Source organism: Heterocephalus glaber, unplaced genomic scaffold (assembly GCF_053883595.1).
Source record: "Heterocephalus glaber isolate CG9 unplaced genomic scaffold, H.glaber_assembly_v1.0 deba00000546, whole genome shotgun sequence".
Lineage (NCBI taxonomy): Eukaryota > Metazoa > Chordata > Mammalia > Rodentia > Bathyergidae > Heterocephalus > Heterocephalus glaber.
In genome coordinates, this window is record NW_028258147.1 from 26528548 (window position 1) to 26554690 (window position 26143).

General features: G+C 34.0%; 1 pseudogene; it reads left to right on the forward strand.

The window, feature by feature from the left end:
• The first annotated feature begins 22874 nt into the window (after window positions 1-22874).
• Window positions 22875-23094, forward strand: LOC101721566 (metallothionein-1 pseudogene; annotated as a pseudogene).
• Window positions 23095-26143: the final 3049 nt, after the last annotated feature.

Genomic DNA, 26143 nt, shown 5'->3' on the forward strand with positions numbered 1-26143 from the left:
AAAAGTATCTCTGAAATTGCTGTGGTTTGGTTGATTGCCAATTGCTGATATTACACCATTGAAATGAGAACTCCATTAGCCACGGCTGTGATGTACCCTGCATAAAGTGGAGATGGCAGAATATGTCCCTGAATATATGTAGCCTACATCTGGCTGTGACAAGGTACAGATTTCTTCTACATTTTGAGTTGCATTACTTTCAGTGTTAATTTTTATGAGCTGAGAATATTTTTAACCAAATTAATTTTCTCAAACACTAAAGTGTGTATGATAATCTTAATAATATAAACTCTGCTCATTATTTTTCCAAGTTTAATTTTTGCCCTATTTACAGCCCATTTTGGTACAGCAAATTAAAGTCATTCTTTTTTTCTGCTAGACTGTACACTAGAATGTAAATTAGAAATATTTGAGCTAGGTAAGCAGTTATACACATTGTATATCCATATATAAATGCACATATGCCTTATTGCCACTTTGAAAAATATATCAAAATTTATTCTCAAGTGGGCTCAAGATGACATCGTGCTTTTAATTTCTTTCAAAAGTAACAAATTGTCTAGCTCCAGAATGTTGCTTACCATTACTGGTTGTGGCCTTAGGGACAGTTACTTTATTACCTTTCTGAACCTTACTTCAAAAGAATTAATTAATTGATGTTCTTAGCAGCCTCATCCTGACAAAAACATATGATACTCAAATGTTAAACATGGAACCTCAGATGAAACTGTCAGGAAAAAGCTGAAAGTAGTTATTAATATGGCTTTTGATAAATATCAGCTCAGCCTCATACTGTGCCTCCTCTGTTTTCATCTTGGAAAGTAGTTAATCTGATTGATGAAGATTCTAGTTCAGATTGTCTCTCATGCTGAGTTTAATAATGGCACTTTTTTTTGTTTCCCCCCCCAAAATTCTTATTTTCAAGTGGTGATGTTTGTTCCTTCTCATTTGACTGTTTTTCAAGAGAAAAAGCTTTAAGCGTTATCCCTAACATTCATTCTAATTGTAAGAATTCCTTATTGTCACACAAGCATGAGCACTGGGACTGGCTTCCAAACTTTCACTTTTGCAAAGTGTGCTTTAATGGAGAGGCTGTCAAATGCTAATTCTAACCCTCAAGGCATAGAAGAGCAAGCCCATCAGGACAAATCAGGCAGCTAGCACTAATGGGCTGCAAATCTGGCCTCATTATTATTACCCATCAGCTCCCATGAGCCATGACTCTTGTTCATCATAATTCAATTCAAACAGTTTCAATTCTGGTTCAAGCACCTTCATTGCTATGGCTGATGCAATAGAGAATGGCATGGCTCATGATATTCTTGTTTTAACTACGGCAGGGCAACTTTTATTTCCTATAACTATCTTAATTAATAAAAGCAAACACATCGATTTCATTTCATTGAAAAAGAATTACAGGCAAAAGTTAAAACATTAATCCGATTAGATGGAAATGAAGGATCTGGTACCATGTCTTTTGATTGCTTGTGGTTATATGTAAATGAAGGATTGAGAATAGTATCTTCTGATTTTTCCTGTGAGTAGTGCCAGATTCAACTGAAGGATTGGTAATAATGCCTTTATTAATGGTCCCACATACAGTGCTCAGGAGCCATTAGCCTGGAGTAATTTGGGTAGAGTGTTCAATTCATGTCTTTTCTTTTCACTAAACAACTGGCTCAACCCATTAGTCATGTGTTTCTATAACTTCTGACAAATTTCTCCTGGTAGTTTGTCCTGCTTGTCCCAGACCTAATTCCCTACCTCAGTGAGATACATCAGTACTATTTTAAATTAACCAATATTGAAAGATTAGGTCTTGCCAGCAAGGTTAGACTCTTAGAAGTTGATGCTTTTCCAGTCAAGCCTTCAGATGAGATAGCGGATATTCCCAATATTACATCTTTGTGAGAGACTCTGAAGCAGAGGACCCAGTTAAACCATGCCCAAATTCCTAGTCCACAAAATTTGTGAGATAGTGAATGTGTGCTGTGTTAACTCATTAAGTTTTGGAGTAAGTTCTGTAGGAAAAGATAGCAGATACAAGTATAATATTTATCAAAGCATGAGAATTTGCTGCAAATAAAACAGGACCAATGAAGTACCTTGCACATAAAAATTTGCAATATATATTTTAATGGAAGGAAAAGAAGGGAAACAAAACCTGGGTGGAAATTCATACAGCTCAAAAGTGTATGAATATTAATATGTTTTGATGTTTGCCCCTTATCATCTTTTAAAATGGTTTCAACTTTTTTCTTTTTCTTTTTCTTTTTCTTTTTCTTTTTTTTTTTTTTTTTGTGATACCAGGGATCCAATTCAGGGCCTTGCATCTGTGAGGCAGGGGAGGAGCCATTGAACTAAATCTCTGGCTCAAAATAGTTTCAATTTTAGAAAAAATAGTATAGAAGACTTCACTTCTGACTGTAGGGTGGATGTATTGTGGGCATTTAAGGGATTTGCAGGGAAAGTGTTATCCTAGGGAGGTTCTATACTGAATCAAAGAGGAGAACCAAAGAAATTATCCATGTTAATTTAAGGGAATGAATGAATGAACGTCACTGTCTGTGTTGACTGGAGGAATTTGATAAATTGTTCTTGATTGGAAGAGATGTTCTGCAGGACAAAGATAAAGGGCTTGAGAATCAGGGAACACATGAATAAGAAGACGAGTCTGAATCTTTCACTCAAAAAACAGGAATATCTGAACAGGTAAGGTTATATTGTAGTGGGAAATAATTACATCAACAGATGTAAAGGTTGGTCTTTGGGCTTTACAGTTACAAATTCTGAGTAGTCATCTTAGTTCTGAGATCATGATTAAATGCATCCCTCTGTTGTGCAAGCAATAAGCAGAAGACAAAACACAATTTGCTTTATACCAACGTAAATTTTGGGCTCAAATATTTTTCAGAGACCAAAATGGTTAAAGCTTACCTTCATGAATTGCAATATATTAAGAGATGATAGGTTATCAATAGTTCATGATTTTTTAATATGAAAAGGTTAATGTAGCCACATGTAGTGGCATCTTATATATTCCAAGTAGAATTGCTTGAAATGGAAGTATAATTTCTCATGTCCTTGTAATTAAATATTAGCCCTTCCTTTATGATGCAACAAGTGATATCTTGGGGGATGTATTTAGATTACTGAAAAAGAATGATCATCTGATTCCAAGTCAGCTGATTTAATTTAATGAAGTCTGAAGACTTACAGGGCAGTTTCTCTTGTTGGGAGATTTCCCTCACATCTAAGTTATGTTATCAAGACATGAATGCAGTATATGGAAAGAAAAAGTTATTCATTTGAGTGTGAATATTAATTTTATCAGCTCTGGGCACAAATTAAGACAGCTCAATCTTTCAAGATTTTCTGGTGGAACACCTACCCTGAATAACAAAACATTATTTTTTTATAAACTTTATTTTAGAATAATTTTAGACTTGAAAAATTATTGTAAAAATAGTTCATAGAGTTCATAAATTCCCTACATCCAATTAATCTTACATTTCACATTTTATATTAACATGATATATTGTTACAATTAATGAACTAATATTCATATGTTAAATATTAGTGAATGTCCTTATCATACTCAGATTTTCTGAATTTTTCCCTGATGTTATTCTCCTATCCTAGGTTACCATTCCTGACACCTTATCACGTTTTGCTGTCACGTCTCCTTAGAATTATCTTATCTGTGATAATATTTCAGAGATTTTTCTTGTTTTAACAACCTTGATAGTTTTGGAGAATATTGCTTGGGTATACGGTAGAACATGTTTGTCTGATGTTTCTTCTTATGATTAGACTGGGGTGATATGCATGAAGAGAGAAGACTACAGAAGTAAAGTTGCATAGTAATTAAATCACGTGAAGACTTTGTACTGTGAATGACTTGGCAGCAGTGGTGTTAATCATATCACCTGGCTTGGGATAGCATTTATCAGTATTTTTCACTGCAAAGTACACCATTTTCATACTGCACACTTTGGGAGGAAATCACCATGCCCAGTCCACACTGAAGCAAGGTGTTATGACTAAACTTCTGCACACAGTAGAACTAAATTTTGTGGAAACATCCTACATTGAAGATTTATCTATTGTTCCATATTTCCTAACCTAGTAAATCATTTATTTATTTCCATATGAACTAATAGGTATTCTGGGGGCTAGAAGATAATACTGCTTATTTTGTTGCTCAAATTATTCTAGCTTTGGCCACTACAAGCTCATTCAGTTTATTCCTATATCCTTTAGACATATTGCTACATCAGGATGTATATTTTGCTTGATTGATGTGTTTTAGTTTTTGTTTTTGTTTTATATTGGGAAACTCTTCTTTACTTTCTGGTACTACATGATTTTCCAGGCACATCTTATATGTTTCCTACCTCATCTCTATAATAAGCCAATTCTACAAGAGATCATTTATTGGACACTGTTATTAGAATCCTAGTTGCAGTGTTAGGACCATTGGAAATTTTGGCTTTACTGGCAATTTCCAAGGCAAAATAACAAAGATTAATTTGTAAATCTCAAATCATGCTATCTTTAAATAAATTAGGAGTGAGAAAAGTACAAATATTAAAATCTTATGTCTCAATAATATGACAATCCAAAATATCTGTAAAAATATTTCCATGTGCAGCAGAGCACATAAACACAGAAAAACTTGATATATCCCAAAATAATATTATTTTTGAAATATTGTTTCCTTTAAACATTTGGCTGTTTCCTTAACTGAAATATTTAAATGTTACTCTATGCTTGAATTCCAAGTTAGGAGGAGAGTATTGCAGGGGGCCAGAACAAACATTAGCAACTATCAGAGAAATTAAAAATTGAATTCTTTAATTTCAGACCAAAAGAAGACTATCCCTTTCTGAAATCCAAGTCAGTTATAGCAAATGCTGACAATTCAAGAATAGAGGATTTAACAAACGATACAGTGATCAAGATATTTCACTCTCAGCAATCAGTGAAGGTTATTATTCATTCTGGTTTTCATTCATTTTTCACATCAAGAGTATTGCTGGAACATCTAAGAAAAATGCAAATAAGCTCTATGGCAAATGTGTATTACAAATGTTTTGTGAGGTATTTTACTAATTCCTAGTTAAATAAATTGTTAATGCAGAGTAAGTACCTAAGAAGGAATTCCACTGGCAGAGGTAAAATAAATTTTCATTTAACCAATTTCTCACTGGATGAACAGGATTTATATGAGGAGAAGAAACATTCAGATGTGTGCATGTGTGTGCTTATACATATATATATAAAATAAAATATATATAAAATCAGATTTTTCTGGAGCATGATTTTCAATGAATACTTTCAATGAATATTGTATATTTTTTGTCATGGTACCTCTAGATAAGAAAATGCTTTAAATACTCTGGGGATTCATTTCTAATGACAAAATTATGTCTTCAATGAGCTTTCATTATATAGAAAACAGACAAGTTAAAATCAACTTTAACATATTGCTATGCTAAGAGATACACAACCACTATAAATATATGTGAATAGGCTCATCAGATATGACAGGGAGTAAGGAAATCTGGCCCACATTTCTTTCCGGTTAAACTAAGATCAGAGTAGATGTTGTTATAGGGCACTTATAACTCCTTTTGTATATTGTCCAATATCAATAGCAAAAGTCCAGTACAGACTCATTTAAGGAGGCCTTAGATCACATAACCTCAGGAATCACAAAGATATTAAAAATTATACAGTTATGAAGAACTGAAATACAAAACTTTCCTTGACTTTATTTTGTATGGAAACACTTAGACATCTAATATGAGAGGAGAAATTCCACGTGTAACTACAAAACATGTCTGATTATATTTTTTTGATAAGTTTGCAGAAGTTATATATTTAGAAGTCATCAGAAAAGTTGGTGGCCTGATGCACTTTTTTTTCATCACTGTGTTTGTTCTTTGCAGAGGAATGCTTATTCAGAACAGCAGCAAGTCTTCTAAATTTAAATAACAATAATTTGTTAATCTGTCTCTTTGTGAATTTTATACACTGAAGATTTTATTCACAAATCCACTGAAATAACCTTTTGAACCTTACCAAAGATTTATATTCAGTAGTCCTCACCACATAACATGGTTACACTTCATACTGATTCACATAATTTTTTCATTAGTTTTCATGAATCATCTAATGTTGCTCTCTTCATATATGTTGTTCCTTCTCAGTCATCTCTTTCACTTCTTTATTCTTTAGAAGGCATATGAAGAACCAAAATTATAACAGTTACATTTTTTTCCTGTAGTTCCATTACATGAGGTACTTTATTATCTTATTTGTGGCTATGTAACAAGATCCTAAAAAAAATTTTAAAAAGACTGACCATAGCTCATCTGTGTGAATGATAGTTTAGCTAGAGTTTAAGCATAATATGAGTTCTAGAGTGAGATTAAGCAAGCCTAATTCCTCATACTGCTGTGTCTGCTAGTTAGTAAATCTTCCCATGTCTTATGTTAATTAGTGGTAAAATGATAATGATAATATTTACTCCTTTTTTTTATACCAGGGGTCAATCTCAGAACCTCCCACTTGCTTGGAAGGCGCTGTGACACTAAGCTACATCCCCAGCCCTAATAATATCTATTTTAGAATTAAATTGAGTCAATAGAAGCAAAAGTCCTTGGAGTAGTCCTGGCATAGAGTTAACACTCAGTAAACACTATCATGCATTATTACAGTTGGCAATAAATTAATGTTTATTCATAAATACAAAATTAAAAATCATTGAACAAACACAGACTAAATCATTTAGTATCTTGGCTTTTAAAGCAGAAGTCATTATTCAGTCTATTTTTTTCCTCTATGAGAAAACATTCCATTATAATAAGATGCCCCTTTCTTACTCCAGATTCAAAACCAGGATTTTTACAAAAACTTAAAATAAAATAAAAGACTAAACGGATATTTAATTGTAGCTTCTATGTTAAATTTGATCGGGTTAATTTGATTATGTTTTTACATTGCATGTCAACAGCAACTGTTGAATAATCACAGATCAATAAGGCAAATATCATCATAATACTTCTTCCTTTTATTTTTGACCTCCCCAAATGATAATACATATCAATAAATGGCCTTTATCCATTCAGCAAATTGAGATCATTTTGACGTTTTACTTGTTCATTGTATGAACACTAACAGCCAAATACACATTCTCAGGGGAGTTACTTTTTAAAAAAATAGTTATTTCTTTCTTCTGTCTCATGTTCATGATGGGTTGGCTGCAACTGAAGCCTTTCTGTCTGATTTCATGACTTGGACAGTCTTATATAAGGGGACAAGCAGTTCCTAGCTATAGAATTACCAGTTCTGTGGCAGAAGAAAAAATGCCCCATGGCAGAACTACATGATGACTTCTAAGGCATATTCTAGAAGTGACAGAGTCCCTTCATTCATATTCAATTGGCATCAGCAAATATATCTGAAGCCTGGTGTCACTGGAGCAGGAAATCATTATTTTGTAAAGAGCGGCATTGCAAGTCACATATCCAAACGTGGCAATAAAAATGTGGAAACATGTAATTTCAATATAGGACAGAAAATCACCTTTAAAAGTCTCCACACCAGCTCCAAAATTATTGGATATATATTTTGAAAGAAGGAGCAGTATATGTACATGTATGTGTGATCATAGAATCTATTTTAAGTCATACTTGAAAGGCCTTTTCTGTAGACATTTATTTAAAAATATCCTCCATTATGGTTAATTTACCAATATAGCCAACCTTGATGATAATGAATATTATTACATAAATTTTTTGTGCTAACAACTACAATTATTTGTGAAAATGGCCAAAATTGACACCTTGCCTATGCCACAGTTGGTACTCACTAAAAATAAACAGAAACAAGGTCTCTTTAATCATTGATTTTAGACATCTAATTAGACTCACCTTCTAAAATTTTCTTATATAAAATATACACATTTTCTCCTATTGCTTAGTTAACAGATTCATAAATAATTAGCAGCAACAGAAACTGAGCTACAAGAAGTTTGACACAATCTTGTTTATATTTTCAAATAAGATATCCATAGACAAAAAGGCAATAATTTTTGTAATTTCATGGGAATTTGCAGGGAAAAGTACTAATTTCATGGTGACATCTAGGGAAATGTGATGATTTCATGCAAATTTAATCCTCTGTCCCTAAACCATCTACAAACACATTTCAATGGGCATAAAAACAGAGCTTCCTACAAAATTTCAGTATTAAGATTATGAAAATGGATGAACAGGTAAAGTAAAGCATTTCAAAATTTAACAAAGTTGGTACTGTAAAAATTAAGGGAATCACTATGTTGCTTTCTGAGACAATTTTTAAAAATATGCATTTGTATAACTTTAATCCAAATTCAAATTTCCATTGATAAATTTTTAATTTAATTTTGTCATAAAATTGACAATTTTTCCATAAGTACACAAACTTCCATTTGATAACTCAGTTTACAATATCTAGTTAATATTGATTATGGATATAATTCTGGGATGTTCAATTAATTTTTAAAAATAATACTTTTAAATATTATCATACTATTATATGATAGTTCATGGATCTGTAGACAAATGAGTATTGTTCCATATGACCTTAATTAATTCATAAGGGCATAACTAGACCAGCCTTTAATATCAATGTTTATTCCACACATAAAGTAAGTTCAAATCTTTTAAGATATATGGATTGCTTGTTACAGCTGACAGCAAACAAAGAGAGTGAAAATAAACAATACAACAGCAGAAAACACTGGGCATGATGACATGCCTATAATCCCAGCACTGAGAGACTGAATCAGGAGGATCACTGTGAGTTCAAGCCCAACCCGGACTACATAGCAAGGCCCTGCCTAAAAATAAATAAATAAATAAATAAATAAATCCTAAAGGATCAACCGCAGACTTTCTTCAGACTTCCCATTCAACATAACTCCAGAACTGATTCTATGTCACTTCACTAGACTTCATAAGTCTCCTTGGTTGAGGAGGAAACACAAGAATTGGGGGCTGAGGATTTAGCTCAGTGGCGCCTTCGCCTGCCTCCCAAGCACAAAGTCCAGAGTTTGATCCCAGGTAACAAAAACAAAAAACAAAACAAAACAAAAAGAATTGGGTTAAAACATTCCCACCAGCTTGAACCACCAGTGGTACATGCATGACTGTCCCATCGGGTGGCATGGGACAGTCCCATTGGGTGATAAAATCTGCCCAGTGGGACAGTTAGACATGTAAGGCCCTATGGAGGACATGTTAAAGGACCAATAGAAATTTACAAGAGAAGATAGCTATTGGAATTCTCAGCGTCTTTCACCTCAGCTCTAACAATGCATTCTTCCTTGCTCATCTGCCTGCACCTAAGCTTGTCATTATAGGCAGTGAGACTTGTGTCCTGATGTTGATGGGGAGCCATATCAAAGACCCTGGCATTTGTCTTTACTTCAAACTGCAAAAATTAGAGCATTTCATTTCATCATTATCAAAATAACACCAGATAATCAATGTACTTTCAATTATTTAAAAATGGCTCTTTTACCAAGAGCATCATCAATTTTGTAGGTTTACAATTGTTTGCTACTTTTTTTAAAAAATGAAGGGCAAAATAGAAGATAAATAGAAAGGAAGGACAAATTCAAGTAATTCCCCACTTAACCTATTCCATTGTTTCAAAAATATTTTAAAATATATGCTAATTTATGTCACTCATAGTATTAGTTTCTATTAGTTCATTGAAAAGAAAGTTTTGTGATATAATCTCTTTTTTTTTACTTTGTAAGAATCTTTTTTGTCTGTCTTCTACTCTGAGTAACTACTTTGAAGATAAGGATGTTTACATTTTACCTAACTCTTCCAAAGTTTACCTAACTCTTCCACATTAGATAGCACCAGTTGCTGGTGTTGAATTTTTCAAAATTGCAATAATGTAATGACAAATGTGGTGAGTGCATTAATATGATCACTGTGGCAACATTTATCATGAAATATCAACTGATTATCACTACCAAACCCAAAATACAACAATTGGTTCAGTGAAAGTGATTCCTGTAATCAGACTAAATTATCTGATTTTTAACTTTATTTCTATTCATGACAAGAACAAACCAGAAAATGGAAAATAATATTTTAAATGAAGGTTGGGATTGTGATAAATATGGTTCTGAATTTTCTTTTATTTTCTTTTTTGTTTATTTGCTTTTTGGTACTGGGGATCAAACTTAGGACCTTGTGAGGCAGGCATGGCACCCCTGAGCTAAATCATCAGTCCACTATGAATTTTTTCAACCTTTCAAACAATAAGTATTTAAGAAATACAACTTGAAACAAGTTGACAAATGGAATTATAGTAAAAATTATTTGTCCAAAGGCAAAATTTGATTTTGAGATTTTAGATAAAATGCTCTTAAATAGCAAATGATAAACCTAATCACATATGCCAGACAACAGGCTGTGTTAATGATGGTAAGTATGCATTATTTCAAACCAATATTTTGACAAAATACAAATCCCACCAAGATTCACCATGGTGCCTGGCACTGAACGGATTTTGTATCATTTATTAAATCAATGTATATGCAAGTAAATATATGAATTTTTATAAGTCAAACCATAACACTATTGCAACTTATGCTAAGAAAGATGTTCCTGTCATAAACAAGCAACAGAGAATCCAAGAAAGTTTCGTTTCAGTTAAAGTGATTAATTTATATTCTTTTATGCACATACATATCAATATCTTCAAACATGATGTTATACTTCACATTCTTTAACTTTTTAGAGGAACCGATACTAACTTCTTTGTTTCTCAAATGTATTTTACACTTAATAAAAACCATCTTATACCTCTAACATCTTCTCCTTAAGTGGACTCATTGTCATACATTACTGATAACGGACAAACTTAATTGATCTAGTTAACTGATTGTGCTTGTAATGCAATCAGTGCACATAGTTGAAGTAGTCAGTTATGAGACTGAGAAAGACAAAATGAAGGCTAATATTTTAGATTTCTATTGCAAAGTGAAATAAATGAATAGTCACCCTAGTGTTTGGGTTGTATTTGAAATGTTACATGTGGCATTTTCCAACAAAAGATGCAATTAACGTCATGACTGGGACTGTCACATTGCATCGGAAACACTTCACTGGATGTCTGTCAAAATCAAAGCAGCTGTCACAATTTAACATAAAAAAACTATTTTAAAGAACTTCCTGTATACTGATGTTAAGTCAAACCAGTAATTATAAAGATAACAGCCAGAAATTCAGACTAGAAAATTAATGCATTTCTCCCCCAAAATAGTTTTGCTTTACCCTTTCTTGAGATCTTTTTTGAAGATGTGACTTTGAAAAAGGAGCAACTTGGAAAGATAGTAAGACTATTATGACATTAACTTGCCATTCTAAGAAGCAAAAGACATTTTTCCCACTAAATGCCACCTCAGCTGTCTGCCATAAAAATGTAGCATTTTGTTCCTTATAACTTTTCTATCCTTAGGACGATGGATTATTCCATTCAATAACAAGATTATTGAGTTTCTACAAAGACATTTATTACTGTGATTGAGAAAGGAATCATAGGTAATTCATGGGGCAGGCAAGAGATGTAGCAGATGAAAATTGACCACAAGAACCACAAATTGTGAATGTGTGATACATTTCACAAATATATAGTTCATATTTCATTTTTTTCTTTAATCATTTGCAAATTAAAATTTTAAAAAATGAAATCTAAAAGAATCTACATCTATGAATCTCCTGAGGCTTTCAACTCGACTAACAATTCTTTCAGTATTGGTGGCATTTCTCAAGTTCCTGTCTCTGAAACATTTAAGATAAATTAGACCAGAACTTTTGATATTATCTTAAGAGAGTCATTGTACTTTCCTAATTCCATATTACTTTAAACATAGGTGTTTTTTCCTTAAATTTAAAAAGCACAACGTCGTGCAAATATTAACTAATCCAAAAATATTTTGAAAATTTATTTGAAACTCAAATAAATATAAAACTTTATATATTTTAGTTCCCTCTCAAAGGTTAAACAGCCTTCAATCGATACATGTGCCAAAGATGATGTTTTTTCTTTATTTGGTGAGAATAGGACCAAGATACATTGTATTGTCCAGGAATAAATCAACTTTATAACGGCAAGAGTAGCATTCCTTGTACAGATGAATTCAAAGTGAGTTGTCTGATTATCTAGGAAAAGAGTTCAGAAGATCTTAGAGTTCCACACTTTAACAGATAATCAAGGAACTCCTTGAATGAATTCAGAGGAAGATTGAGTTGAGCAAGTAGAGGAAGTATTTCTGAGAATATTAGGCAGCAGATGGTTAGTCTAAGCCTGATTTTGTGCTCTCGGTTTCAGTTTGAATCACTGTGAATGACTGTGTGTAGGAAATGAAGAAATGAAAGGTTGTTTTCAACTTCAAGATCTCCAACATAAAGCTTCATTGGCTAAATTGGCAGTGAAGAAGGAGATTGTTCTTCTTTAAACATCACTACCGCGCCTGAAAGGATTTGAACCTGCAAAAACTCATTGGAGTGAGGGCAGAGTTCATTTTTCAGGTCAGCCTCTAAATGGAATTTTGTTTGGCAGTAATATGTAGACAGTGACAAACCAATCACATGCCAATCGGTTTGGAGAAGCTAAAATTATCTTACTTAAACAGTGTAAATTATTCTGGTCCTTTCACAACAGAAAAATATGCAAATTCAAAGGGGAAAGGCGTTGATATCTTGGCTAATGAAATAAGGGAGGTTTAGATGATTGGAAAAATAAGATAATTGTCAGCAGTGTTATGTACTGTGTTTTTGCCTAGGTGCAAAGACACACTTCCACTTAGGATATGGGAGGAATTTGACCATTAACAAACAAGCAAACTGGACTCTGTATTTCATTTAGAATTCCTTGTCAGAGAGAGAGAGACAGACAGACAGACAGACAGATAGGCAGGCAGAGAGAATGGAGAAACATTTTCAATAAATGCTGCTGAAGTAATTAAATACCCATAGTTTAAAAAAAAGCAATCTAATGTAACACTTTATATACACAGAACTAAAAGTGAATTCTAGATCGAAATATAAGATGCAAAACTATAAAACTCTAAGAAAAAAAAACTCTTAAGGATAAAATATTGGAGAAAATCTAAACACTAATGGCCAATAAAAATAAAATTTGATAAATTGGATATCAATAACATTGAAAACTCTTGCTTTGCAATATGTCCTTTCAAAAGGTTGAAAATGTGAGCCTCTGACAAGGAGAAAATATTTACAAATTACACATTCAACAAAGGGAAAGGACATACAAGATATAAATAACTTCCAAAATTCAATAATAAAAGCAACCCAAATAGAAAAGTCATTAATATAAATGTAAGTTGTTATAGGTTTCTGAAAAACAATTTGATAGTTCTTTAAAAATGTAATATGTTACTGTCACAGAACCCAAATATTATACTCCTGGGTATTGATGTCAGACAAAAGAAGATGTACATTCACACACACACACACACACACTCACACACACAAGTACACACACACACAGAGTGCATAAATGTTTATACTAGATTATTTGTAGTAGCCAAAACCTGAAATCAGCCAGATGTCTTTTAAAAAGGAATGAATTGTTGATGCATACAATAAATTGGAAGGTTAGAGAAGTAACTTGGAAAAAGTAAGTCCTAAAAGACTCCATACTATATGCTGTAGAGTGAATGATTGTGTCCTCTCAAGATTCATAGATTGAAGCCCTAACCTTTAATAGATAATGTTTGGAAAGGGACCTTGATAATTAAGGTGAGATGCTATGAAAGGGCTGAGTCCACATGATGAAATTAATGCCCTTATAAGAAGAGACCCCAGAGAGCTTGTTCATTCAATGTCTCTGCAGGCAGCAGGGAAGGCCATAGCAAGAAGGTGGAAATGTGCCCTGCTGGAGGAGAGCCCTCAACAGGAGATAAATCAGCCAGCTTCTTGATCTTGGGCTTCTCGGGCTCCAGACCTCCAAAGAGATAAATGTTTTTTGTCTAAACCAACTCTGTTATTTTGTTATGACAACATAAGCAGACTAAGAGACTGTGTCATTGCATCCATATCACATTTTTGAAGTGGCAAAAATTATAGAAATGGAGAACTGACTAGTGGTTGCTATAGTTAAGGAATGCTTAGAAGCAGGAGAAAAATGGGTGTGGTGATAAAATGACAACCTGAGGAATTGTCAGGATTAGGTACTGTAGATCTACAAAATGCTACTGAAAAAGCAAAGCAGCTGACTAAAGGGTACTCCAGCTCTCTCCCTGATCACACAAGTGCATTTGGGTGTGTAATATGACTATGAACGAGACAGAGACAGAGGCAGAGACAGAGAAGGAGATAGAATAGGTTCTTTTTTAATTATTATTATTAAATTCTTTTATTAGTACATTGTAGGTAGACAACACAATTACATTTCTCATTGGGAATTGTACCTTTACATGATGCATCTTGGTTTTTACTTTTTCCCCACTCCTAGCCCTCCCTTCACCCCCTCCACCCTTCCCTATTTACAAAGACTTTATTTCCATTTTTTCCATTTCTCATTTTTCCTTTCCCTCCTTTCCTTTCCCCAGCCCCTCCCACTACCCCTACCCCTTTGGACCTTTTCTTCCTATTTTACATTATCAATTATTCATTGTAATCATTGGTACATTTTAGGTATACAATATAATGACATTCATCATTGGAAATTTGCACCTTTACATAGTCTCTCTTGGTTCTTATTTTTCACCCTTGCCCAGCCCTCCCTTTAGCCCCTCCATTCCTCCCTATTTACAAAGATTTTGTTCCTATTTTTCCATTTTCTCATATTAATCCCATTCCCGTCTATCCTTTCCTCTAGCCCTCCCACTTCCTTCCCCTTTGCCCCTTTTCTTCCTATTTCACTTTACCTATTATACATTTAGTCCTTATTTACACTTTCAGTTTCTCACACCAGAGAAACTATTCAGTATTTATTCATGTGTGTTCTATTTATTTCACTTAAGAGTATTGTCTCAATGGGCATCCACTTCTAATACTATCAGCAAGAATCAAAAGATTTAGATAAATAGGCACAAAATTTCTAATTCTTAGAGTAATTACAAAAGACAACATCCTCATTTTGTACTGAGTGAAGAGAGGAGTTTGGTTTGGAGAAAATTCCCTTGAATCCTTCAAAGTTTTTATTTTCATGTTGTTTTATTTTTTGGAAAAAAATCATCATGAATCCAAAAATGGAGCCAGGTGTGGTGGCACACACTTGTAATTCCAGTACTCGGGAGGCTGAGGCAGGAGGATCACCATGAATTTGAGGTCAGCCTGCAAACCTGCCATGACAAATTGCCAGAGATTTTATTGTTAATGTAATTTTTCTCTTCACTAAGGTATTACATGTAAACCATTTTCTGTATTGTTTTATTGGCAAAAGTAACAATGAGAAAGAAATTCTTGTGTCACAGATGATTTGAATCTGTAAAATGTTATTGTTGTATTAAACTAAAAGACTTTATTCTACATCTCAGAATTGAAAATAAATGCCAATATTCCCTAACTAAATAACTAACTAGCTAAATACATAGAGAATTACATGGTGCCCAGTGAATGTATTATCATTTGACAAAAATTAGAAAGGAATAGATGCAACTGAATTCTTCACTATTCTGTTTACTATTTTTATCCTTTTACCAAGTAAATTTCCATTAAATCTAAGTGTTATGGGCTGATTTCACAGCAGGATAACCCAGAGACAGACTTTAGAAAGGGAAGAATTGTCTTTCTAAAGTGTAAAAGAATCCATGCATTTATTGATTTTCTTGTCTTTTCCTTCAAATCCTTTGAAATATGATCAAAAAACTGTCTCCATCTTATATACCACAATTTCCTTTTAATAGCTTTCTCTCTACAACATAGTCAGAGCTCTGCCTTCCTAACTAAAAAAGGAAAAGCTGTCTCAGAGGAAAAAAATAATGGCCAACCTAAGCCAACCCCATACCACCATTAAATGCATGTACCTTTGAAAGGTCAGAGAAAGGCTGGCTGGCCATTCAGCTCTCTCTGCCTTAGCTACCCTGTCCAGTCAGCCTCACAGGGTTTAGATCAAGAAGATATGGCTTCTCCTTTGCTCATCCCCTACATGCCACCTACCCAGTCCCTTTCCATTTTTATTTTCCATTTTCCTATTTCACTTACTCCCTTCCATCCCTAATGTACCCACACCATTACATTGCTTTCCACTTTCCAGGTCCAGCAGTTAGAAAAGACAATCTTTTGGGAAGAAATAGAATGTTTAGGCTCTTAAAACGTATGTTTTAACTAGTTTCTGATATTTGATTCCTAGCCACTAAACTCTTGCCAAAAGTTGTCAACCCACCTGACATGAAGAAACTTTCAGATATAAGAAATTTGCACTCTCACAAAAGCCCCTTTGAAATTATTTTCAGACAGTTCTGACAGGTACAAATAGCATTTTTATGTGCCTGGTGAAAATATGTGCCTAATACTTTCAATTCTAGTTGTTGGGGCTATTCAAGATAAGTTAATCTTTCTCTTATTTGACAGTCTGTATAATACTTGAAGACAGTAAATATCCCTACAGTATATTTTTTCCTTATGTCTACCCTAAGTCTTCTTGACCCGCTTCATTCTAAAATGTGGCTTTAATGTTCTTTTCCATACCTTTTTTTCCCTGATTTTTACATATTGGATACTTATCCACTAGACTGTATCCTTATAGGGACTTCACTCTTTGTTAAGGACTGTTTGATACAGATAAACATTGGCTCTTGCTCTTTGCTGTATGACCTTGGTAAGTAGCTCACATTCTCATAGCCATATTTTATTCATTTCTGAAATACCCTCAATGAGTAGAAATCTTACAAGGTTTTCATGTGGATTGAATGTGTTCATACACCCAAAGAATGTAAAGAGTTGCTAGAAGAGAGTGCTCAATAAATTTTAGACACAATCCTCACTGTCATCATATTATCCCTAAACAGTCTTAGAACAATTAGGGGGCCAAGTCTCCTTTTGTATTCATTTTCTTCAGTGTAGCCTGAGCACTCACTGGAATTCTCATACATAAATAATGTCGTAACACAAATCTATAAGGATTCATAAATGGACTATGTAATCACATGAGGCTTTTTAAAGAAGTGGTCTTGAAACACGTCTTAGTTACTTTTCTCATTGCTAAGACAAAATACCAACACTCAAAGCTAAAGGAGCAAAAGTTTATTTGGCTCCCAGTTTGTAGAGGTTTCAGTCAATAATCATCTGGCTCCAAGGCAAAGTGGTGTGGCAGAGGGGCATCAAAGAGGAGAAACAGTTCATGTTGGGCAGAAGATAGCAAAGCAACAAGGATGACCACAGTTCTTTGCATCTTTATGTCTTATCCAGGCTACTTAGGGCAGGTAGCCTTAGCACCCTTGATCCTAGCATCACACCATGAATCAATTCTAGCATCACACACTCTAGATCCAGCCACCCCTGAAAACCTCCACCTGGGACCACATGAAGCTTTAAAGGGACATCTAGGAAGAAGCCTTAACAAAGCATATATTAAAGGACTAGAAAAATTACATCTGGACAGTGAGTTGCCAGGACGTCTTTACCAGGTGTGTGCTCGTAGAGTAGTATTCTGTCCTGCACACTTGGAGCAAAAAAAAGGACAAATAAGTGAATAGAGAAAGATAGTTTGGAAAGTCTGATATTAAGTAATACAATTATGGAATTCTGATACAGTGAGAGTTATAGGTACAGCATGATTTGTGATTATCCTGGGTATCAGACACAGTGAGGCAAAATTGAATATTGTTGAATGGTAGTAATGACTAACACACTGGCTCTGGAGTTTTCAAGTTTTTAACTAGTAAAGGAACTTCTTTGTTTAACTTGGATTTTTTTAGTTCTTATCACTGAAAAAGCATGCGTGACCTTGTAGCAATGTTAACAAAAAAACATAGATTTAACACCAAACAAAATTTGATTAAACTCTTTACCTGTTGTTTAAGAAGTAGATTATAAAATCCCCTCAATCTCTTCATATTTTCCAATTTAAAAAGTATGAAGAGAAAATTTTGAAAAAGTCAATAGTTCCAAGTGAAAGAATATATGACCTTTTTTGTTTGCTAAGGAGGAGACATAATTGTGAGAGATGGAAAGTACAATACAGAAAATTATTTTTACTGTTCAGTTTAATGTTGGCAGACCTCTTATATTCAGCTGACTTTTAAAAAAGCAGGACTATAGAAATTATTATATAATGGCCCTACTGTGTTATCTACCACTAAGTGCACTAAAATTAAAAATTAAAACTTGAAATTATTGAAGCAGTTCTTTAGTCTATAGTGGAATATATATATATATATATATATATATATATATAAAATACAGTTTTACTTGTAGTTCCATTTCTATAAAAGTATTATATGATCATAAGTGTGGTCCTACTGCAGGTTATATGCAATGTGATTCCAAAGAGCATGGACACTATCCTTCGGACAATTTTGCCTAGGGTAAATCTAAATGAACTCATTAAATCTTCCCTGGTTCAATAGTTGAGGAAATTTTTCCCAGACTTTGGCAATAGCTACCATAGATTAAGCTACTAAATCCTCACCTGAATATGAAAGTTGAATCTTCAACCAGCATTACCCAACCATGCCCTGAAAAGAGAGTTTTGGGTTAAATTATAAAGTACAAAGAGCTCTGGCAAGGAGGAAATGCACCTAGAAACCTGGAAACAAGAATTCTGTTTGTGGATAGCACCTGCTCTCTATTTTCTGCAATGGAGAAAGATGAGTATAGTCATGAATGACTTTAAAATACAAAACACAACCAGGAGACTTCATCATCATTCCATTAGGGTTCTCGATAGGTTCACCCTGACTTTGCCTAATATCTTAATGTGGAGGAGGGAGGATGAGCCCTGTTGGTGAGATCATCATGCCACAAATCACTATTATTTACAGATGTGGCAAGCTGTCCCTCACCACCCTGCTAGCTATATCTCTCAGCTTCACTTCCTCAGACACAATATTATTAGGAATGACATCTTGGCATAGAAAATGACTATTCTCTAGTACTACAATGACATTTCTGAAAGTACTGTCTAAGAAATTCTCTGAAATTGTGTTTTGAGTGGCTGGGCCAGTGACTAAAGAATAAAAGAAATGCAAGAAAATATTTTATTGTATAAGTGAAATTCATCAACACTAGAAATCTGAATTTGAATTGGATAACACTTTACTTATTGGGAAATAAGAGTAAGATATGAAGGAAGCGGTTTCATCTCATTTTCTAGCCTTTAGAACAAAAAGGCTATAAACAAGCTGTGCTTAGTCAGTTTTAAAGAAAAATGGCATAATATAATGACTATCTAATGACCACCTACAACACAGTTATCAGAATCATATCAAGCATCATAACCTTTAAAAAGGCAACTTTATCACTATATGTACATATATATAATATTTTACTTAATTTAGCAATCATCAATAAAATAGTTTATCAAGGAACTGGTATAATTTTAGGATACTTTGCAGATAAACCAGAAGGGTTAGCTGCAGATAAATTTAGGGAAGGAAATGTGGCCTTTGCATTTTAGACATTGATACTTTCAAATTGACTTACATGAAGCAATTAAGTACTGTAGTCCGTGATGAGTTTGTACCAAAAAACGTCATTAATATACCCCTTTCACATTTGCCTGACACTTCATCATCCTCTAATAACACTGGATTTAATTATTTAGATTCAATTTGATTGATGTTAAAATTTAAAATCTAATGGAATATTATCAATTTAAATAAATCATAATGCTTTACTATTAATGAAGATTCAAAGGTCAAATAATAAAATTTAAATATTAATGATGAATAAAATCTATGATCTATTGAATTTCTTAATACAATGACTATACTTTCTCATTAAACAATACCCAGATCTACCACCTACTGGAAACTCTCCACTTTATTCTCATTTCTTTCACTGTCAACAGTGAACATCTAACAGCATCCAAAGTGATTGTATGCATTTTATTTTGAGCTGAAAAGAGCTTCAAAGACTCATTCTACTTCCTATCTATCTACATTCTCAGAACAATGTATTCATGAGCCAAAGCCATCTAGGTTTTCTCCCATCTTGTCTTCTAAGATTTTTATAATTTTACATTTTGCATATAATATCATCGAATCCATTTTGAATTAATTTTTGTGAGGAGTGTAAACTCTGTACAAACTTCCTTTTTGGGGGGCTTTGTCAAAGATCAGTTGAGTAAATATGTGAGTTCATTTTTGAACATTCTGTTGAGTTCCTCTGATTTGTTTGTCAGTCTTTTTACCAAAACCGTACCATTTGATTACTGTAGCTTTTCAGCGAATCTTTTTTTTTTTTGCTATTCATTTTACGTATTTTAGGGTTTGAACATGAACACTGTGGAATTAGGCAACCTGAGTTCAAAGTATAACTTGATGATTTAAGCAGCTGTTTAACACATTCTTAAAATTTCAATGTACTTCCAATTTATTTCCTTCTTTACTTATTTTTGAAAGTCCTTGATTGTTATTGCTTTTATGTACACAAATAGTGCTTTCGAGATTTTCACAATTAGTCATACAGTAATTTCTGCTGCATTTTATTGCAAAAATGGCTGTATAATTGTAGGCAAGAAGTTTATCCTCTGTGATACTTTTTTCTTTTTGTGTTAAATTCTTTTATTGGTACATTGTAGGTATACAACACAATTACATTTCTCATTGGGAATTGTACCTTTACATAAGGCATCTTGGTTCTTATTTTTTCCCCATTCCTAGCCCTCCCTTCACCCCCTCCACCCTTCCCTATTTATAAAGACTTTATTTCCATTTTTTCCATTTCTCAGCATTTTTCCTTTCCCTTCTTTCCTTTCCCCTGTGCCTCCCACTACCCCTACCCCTTTGGACCTTTTCTTCTTATTTTACATTATTGATTATTCATTCTAACCATTGGTACATTTTAGGTATACAATATAATGACATTCATCATTGGAAATTTGCACCTTTGCATAGCTGGTGGGAGTGTACACTGGTGCAAGCACTGTGGAAATCAGTATGGAGATACCTCAAAGAACTAGGACTGGAAGTCTCATTTGACCCCACTATTCCACTGCTGGGGATCTTCCCCAAAGAATTAAAAGAATCATATCACAGTGATATATGTGCACCCATGTTCATAGCAGCACAGTTTTTAATAGCTAAAACTTGGAAACAGCCCAAATGCCCATCAACTGGAGACTGGATAAAGAAAATGTGGGTTTTTTATAAAATGGAGTACTACTCAGCCATAAAAAATGAGAAATTAGAGACATTTATAGATAAGTGGATGCACATTGAGGCAATACTCTTAAGTGAAATAAGTAGAACACACGTGTAAATACTGACTAGTTTCTCTGGTGTGAGAAACTGAAAGTGTAAATAAGGACTAAATGTATAATAGGTAATGTGAAATAGGAAGAAAAGGGGCAAAGGGGAAGGAAGTGGGAGGGCTCGGGGAAAGGATAGAAGGGAATGGGATTAATATGAGAAAATGGAAAAATAAGAACAAAATCTTTGTAAATAGGGAGGACTGGAGGTGTTGAAGGGAGGGCTGGGCAAGGGTGAAAAATAAGAACCAAGAGAGACTATGTAAAGGTGCAAATTTTCAGTGAATCTTAATGTTCAGTAGATATCATGCAAACTTTATAATCAGTTTCCCATATCTATGGAATAATTGGCTGCTGTTTTGAGTTAAGCTGAGTTGAATCTGTAGATCAACTTGGAAAGAAATTGCATTTTACAATATTATTTCTTCCTATCAATGAATACCATTTATTTGAGTTCATTTATCAGAGTTTTATAACTTTATGTACATATTTGTTTATGAAATAAAATTATAAAAAATGAAAAACACTGTTGCTATTAGTATTTTGAAAAAATTGTACATTCAATCAACTAATAAAAATTAAAACGAATTTTAAAATTTTATTTATTCACCTTTTGACGTTTTTCCTTTCTTTAAGTAGATCTGTTTCTGACCTATAATACTTTTTTTCTCTCTAAATAAATTTTAAAACATTTCCTACAAGAAAGTCTACAGAAAACAAGTTCTTTCATTTTCTCTTGTCTAAAAAAGTCTTTATTTGTCTTCACTTTTGAAAGATAATTACCAGGCTATATAACTTTAGGCTACTGGGTATTTCTCTCAACACTTTGACTGTTGCATTGAAATATCTTTTTTCTTATTTTCTTTCTTTCTTCCTTTCTTTCTCTCTCTCTTTTCTTCTTTCTTTCCTTTCTTTCTAGCTATTTATGCAAATTCAGGCACTCAGAAAAAGAATATGGACTCTTGACCATATATGAGATCTTTACAGCAACTTCCTTTTTTGTTTTTATGTACTTATTAGTACATATTTGCTATAGATAATAAACATTACATAACACATAGAAATTCATTTTTGTACCTTTCCCCTTTGCTCCCTCCAGCCTTCTTTATGTCTCCATTTACAAAAGCTCTTTTCCATTTTTTCCTTCTCTTTTTCTTTAAATCCTTTTTTCCTTCCTTTCTTCCTCTTCTCCATCTTTGATTTCCCTTCCCATTTGAGCAAGTTCTTCCTACTTGCTAATATCCTCCATTTTACTTCTTATTTATGCTTCGGGTATGTCACACAAGAGAAATAATGTGATATTTAAAAGTGTTTGACTGACTTATTTCAGTTAAGATTATGGCCTCCAAACATGTCTTTCCTGCAGCTCCCCTGCCTTTCTGCACCCAAGTTTTGACCTTGACTCACTTAGATTTGAAATGGACCCCATCTGTTCCTGCACCACTGATGGCTCCTGCACCTGCACTGGCTCCTACAGATGCCCAAACTTCAAATGTCCCCCTGCTAGAAGATCTGTGCTCCCGCTGCCCCATGGGCTGTGCCAAGTATGCCCAGGCCTGTGTCTGCAAAGGGACATCAGACAAATACAGTGGCTGTGCTGATGTGGAGAGACCCTGCTTCCAAGTGTACACGGGGTAATGCTACAAAGCTGCATTTTCTTTCATACAACCCTGTCCATTTGACAAGATTCTTTTTATATAAAGTATGTGGATAATAAAACTTGGTGACTTAAAAAAAAAGATTATGGTCTCCAGGTGGTTACTCTTGTATGACTAGATCTCAGTCTTATAGTGAAAATATCCCCCTAAAGACTGCGTTCTTCACAAATCTTCCTCAGTTGTATTTGCTTCCTTCCTGGATGGAACAAGATGGCAAGAGTGGGCTGGTGTCAGTTAATTCTTTTCTCATAGGTGAAGGCTACCCTTGAGTAGAGATGAGTAGTTTTCTTTCTTCAGGTCAGTTAGACTCATAATAATCCAAGATAGGTTCTGGCTATCTAGTTTCTTTTGAGGGCCCACATTATTAAGAAGATCAGGGCTGGGCATTTAGGTCAGTGGTGCCTCCACCTGCCTCACAAGTGCAAGGACCTGATTTCAATCCTCGGTACCAAAAAAAAATAAAAATAAAAATGTTCTGACAGATTTTTAGCACTAGCCCATTTCACAGTGGAGATGGTCTGCAACTTACAATAGTTTGACTTACAATTTTTGACATTATGAATACAAACTTGATGTATATTTAGTGGAAACCATACTTTGAATTCTGAATGTTGCTGTTTTCTTGCTCTGCCAAAATGCACTATGATATTCTCATGACCCTGAACAAGGGCAGTGGGCCACAGCTCCCAGGAAGCCATGTGTTCACAAGGGTGAACAGCATTCTGCAGTGCACTGGGTTGCTAAGTTATAATGTTCACAAGGTCAGGTGTGTTAAATGTTCTTCCAACTTAACATATTTTCAATATAAAGTGAATTGGTTGGGACAGAATCTTTCATAAATTGAGCAACTACAGTTCCTTGTTGGGAAAACGAGTGCATTTTCTTTGATGATTACTGTGGGTATTTGCTCAAGCTCCTGGAGGTAAATGACATAATACTGTGCCCTTTCTGAGTGGGTTCCCCTATATTTTTTTTAACTCACAGAGTCTATCCTGAGTCTCCACAGAATCATATTTCAGGTTATCCTTCCCTAGTATGGGTTATAGATATAATTTCTGGTTATGAGTTCCTGTTCAGGTAAGCTATGACTCTATATTTCTCTGTCTGTCTCTCTTGTCATATGGGCAGCTGTTTGCCCTGTGTCATTACCTCCAACACTCCCCAGCCTGGTAGTAGTAGTAGTAGTAGTAGTATTAGTAGTAGTACTTTGAGACAAGGTTTTGCAACTTCCTCAGGGAAGAGTCAAGCTTATAGTCATGCCTCAATCTCCCAAGTGCTGGGATGGACCTCATGTCACTCGTTTTTTTACTTACATTCTTTTATTGGTACATTTTAGGTATACAATACATTTACATTCATCATTGGGATCTTGTACCTGTACATGATGTATCTTGGTTCTTACTTTTTTCCCCTTCCCCTGCCCTCCCTTTACCCCCTCCACCCTTCCCTATTTACAAAGACTTTGTTTCCATTTTTTTCCTTTTCTCATAAGACCTTATGTCTCTTAGGGAACATCCTGGAAAGATGAGGAAAGAGGGCCCTGAGTTTGAACTCAGGCCCAGCCTGGGCTGCTTAGTGATACTCTGTCTCAAAATACAAATTTTAAAAAGGGCTGAGGATGTAACTTAGTGTAAAGGCCCTGGATTCAATTTCTGGTACAAAATAAAACAAACAAACAAACAAATAAGGAAGGATTTAATGTTTTGATTTATTCAGTTTTTTACTTGTTAAAATGAAATGACGACTTTCTAGGATTTCTAAGCTCTTTACATGAGAAGCCACCAGTAGTTTTTTTTTTCTCTAACTGTAGTTTTATATTCTCCTAGTTGTTCTTATTATCAGCAATGCTGTAATCAACAATACTGAGTAAAAATCTTCACGTAAATGTTTTAGCTTCTAATGGATGAATTCCAGGAGTTGCTGAGTTAATACGGTTTGCAGATTAAGAAACTTTTATAGATAGTTGAAACTATACTTGAAACTTCACAAATTTATATTGCAACAAACAGTATGTGAAAAATACTTAAAGTACGCCAAAAATGATTTTCAAAAATTTCTCTTTTTTTGTCAATCTAGTGTTCTAAGTCACTTCCTTGTCACTGGGACCCACCACACAAATTAAAAAAGGACAATTTTATTTTGGCTCAAGGTTTCAGTCTATGGTTGGCTGGCTCCAAGGCAGAAGTGACATGGTGGGAGGGAATGGTGGGAGAAACCTATTCCATCTGTGGCAGCCAGGAAGCAGAGAGGAGCTGGTTAGGACAAGAATGCAGTACACCTTTCCAAGTCACCCCCCACTTCTGACCAGGCCCCACCTCCTAAAAAAAGCCAGCTAAACCACCCCCAAGGGCCAATCACCTTCCAAACACAAAAGATATTTGGAGGACATTTTAGATCTAAACCATAACACTAGTAAAGACAAAAAATTTATTGAATTAATTTATGCTTTGTAATTCAGGAAATTTAAGCACCTTTTGACGTGTAATTTTCCTATTTCTTTTTCTGTAAATTTTTCTATGTTCCTTAGATATTTTCATTTTGTAACTAAAACTGCATCGAGAAAAGTAAAAGATATACCTTAACAAATATATTAATATGGTTCCAAGTTTTAAAAAAACAAATTAATGGCAATATCTTTCAGTATATCCTTTTAAGCAAAAAAAATGATAAAGTTAATGTTTCTTCCCTTCTCCTTTAGGTTTTACACTCTTTTTTTCTCCCTCCACAAATATTTCTCACACACAAACATTTGAGTGCATATTTTTCTGTTTATAAATTTCTCTTTATATATCTCCTACTGTTTATGCTTTATTTACACAAATATTTTCTTTTCTTTTTTATTTATTTATTTTTTTCAGTATGAGGGAATTGAACTCAGGACCTTGCATTTGCAAGGCAGGCACAGAGCTACTGAGCTAAATCCCTGGCCCTACACAAATGTTTTCATGGTGTATTTATTTCTCTTTAACTTGAGATTTTATCCAACTTTATTATCATTTAATACACAATCAAACTTTCAATTGTAACTT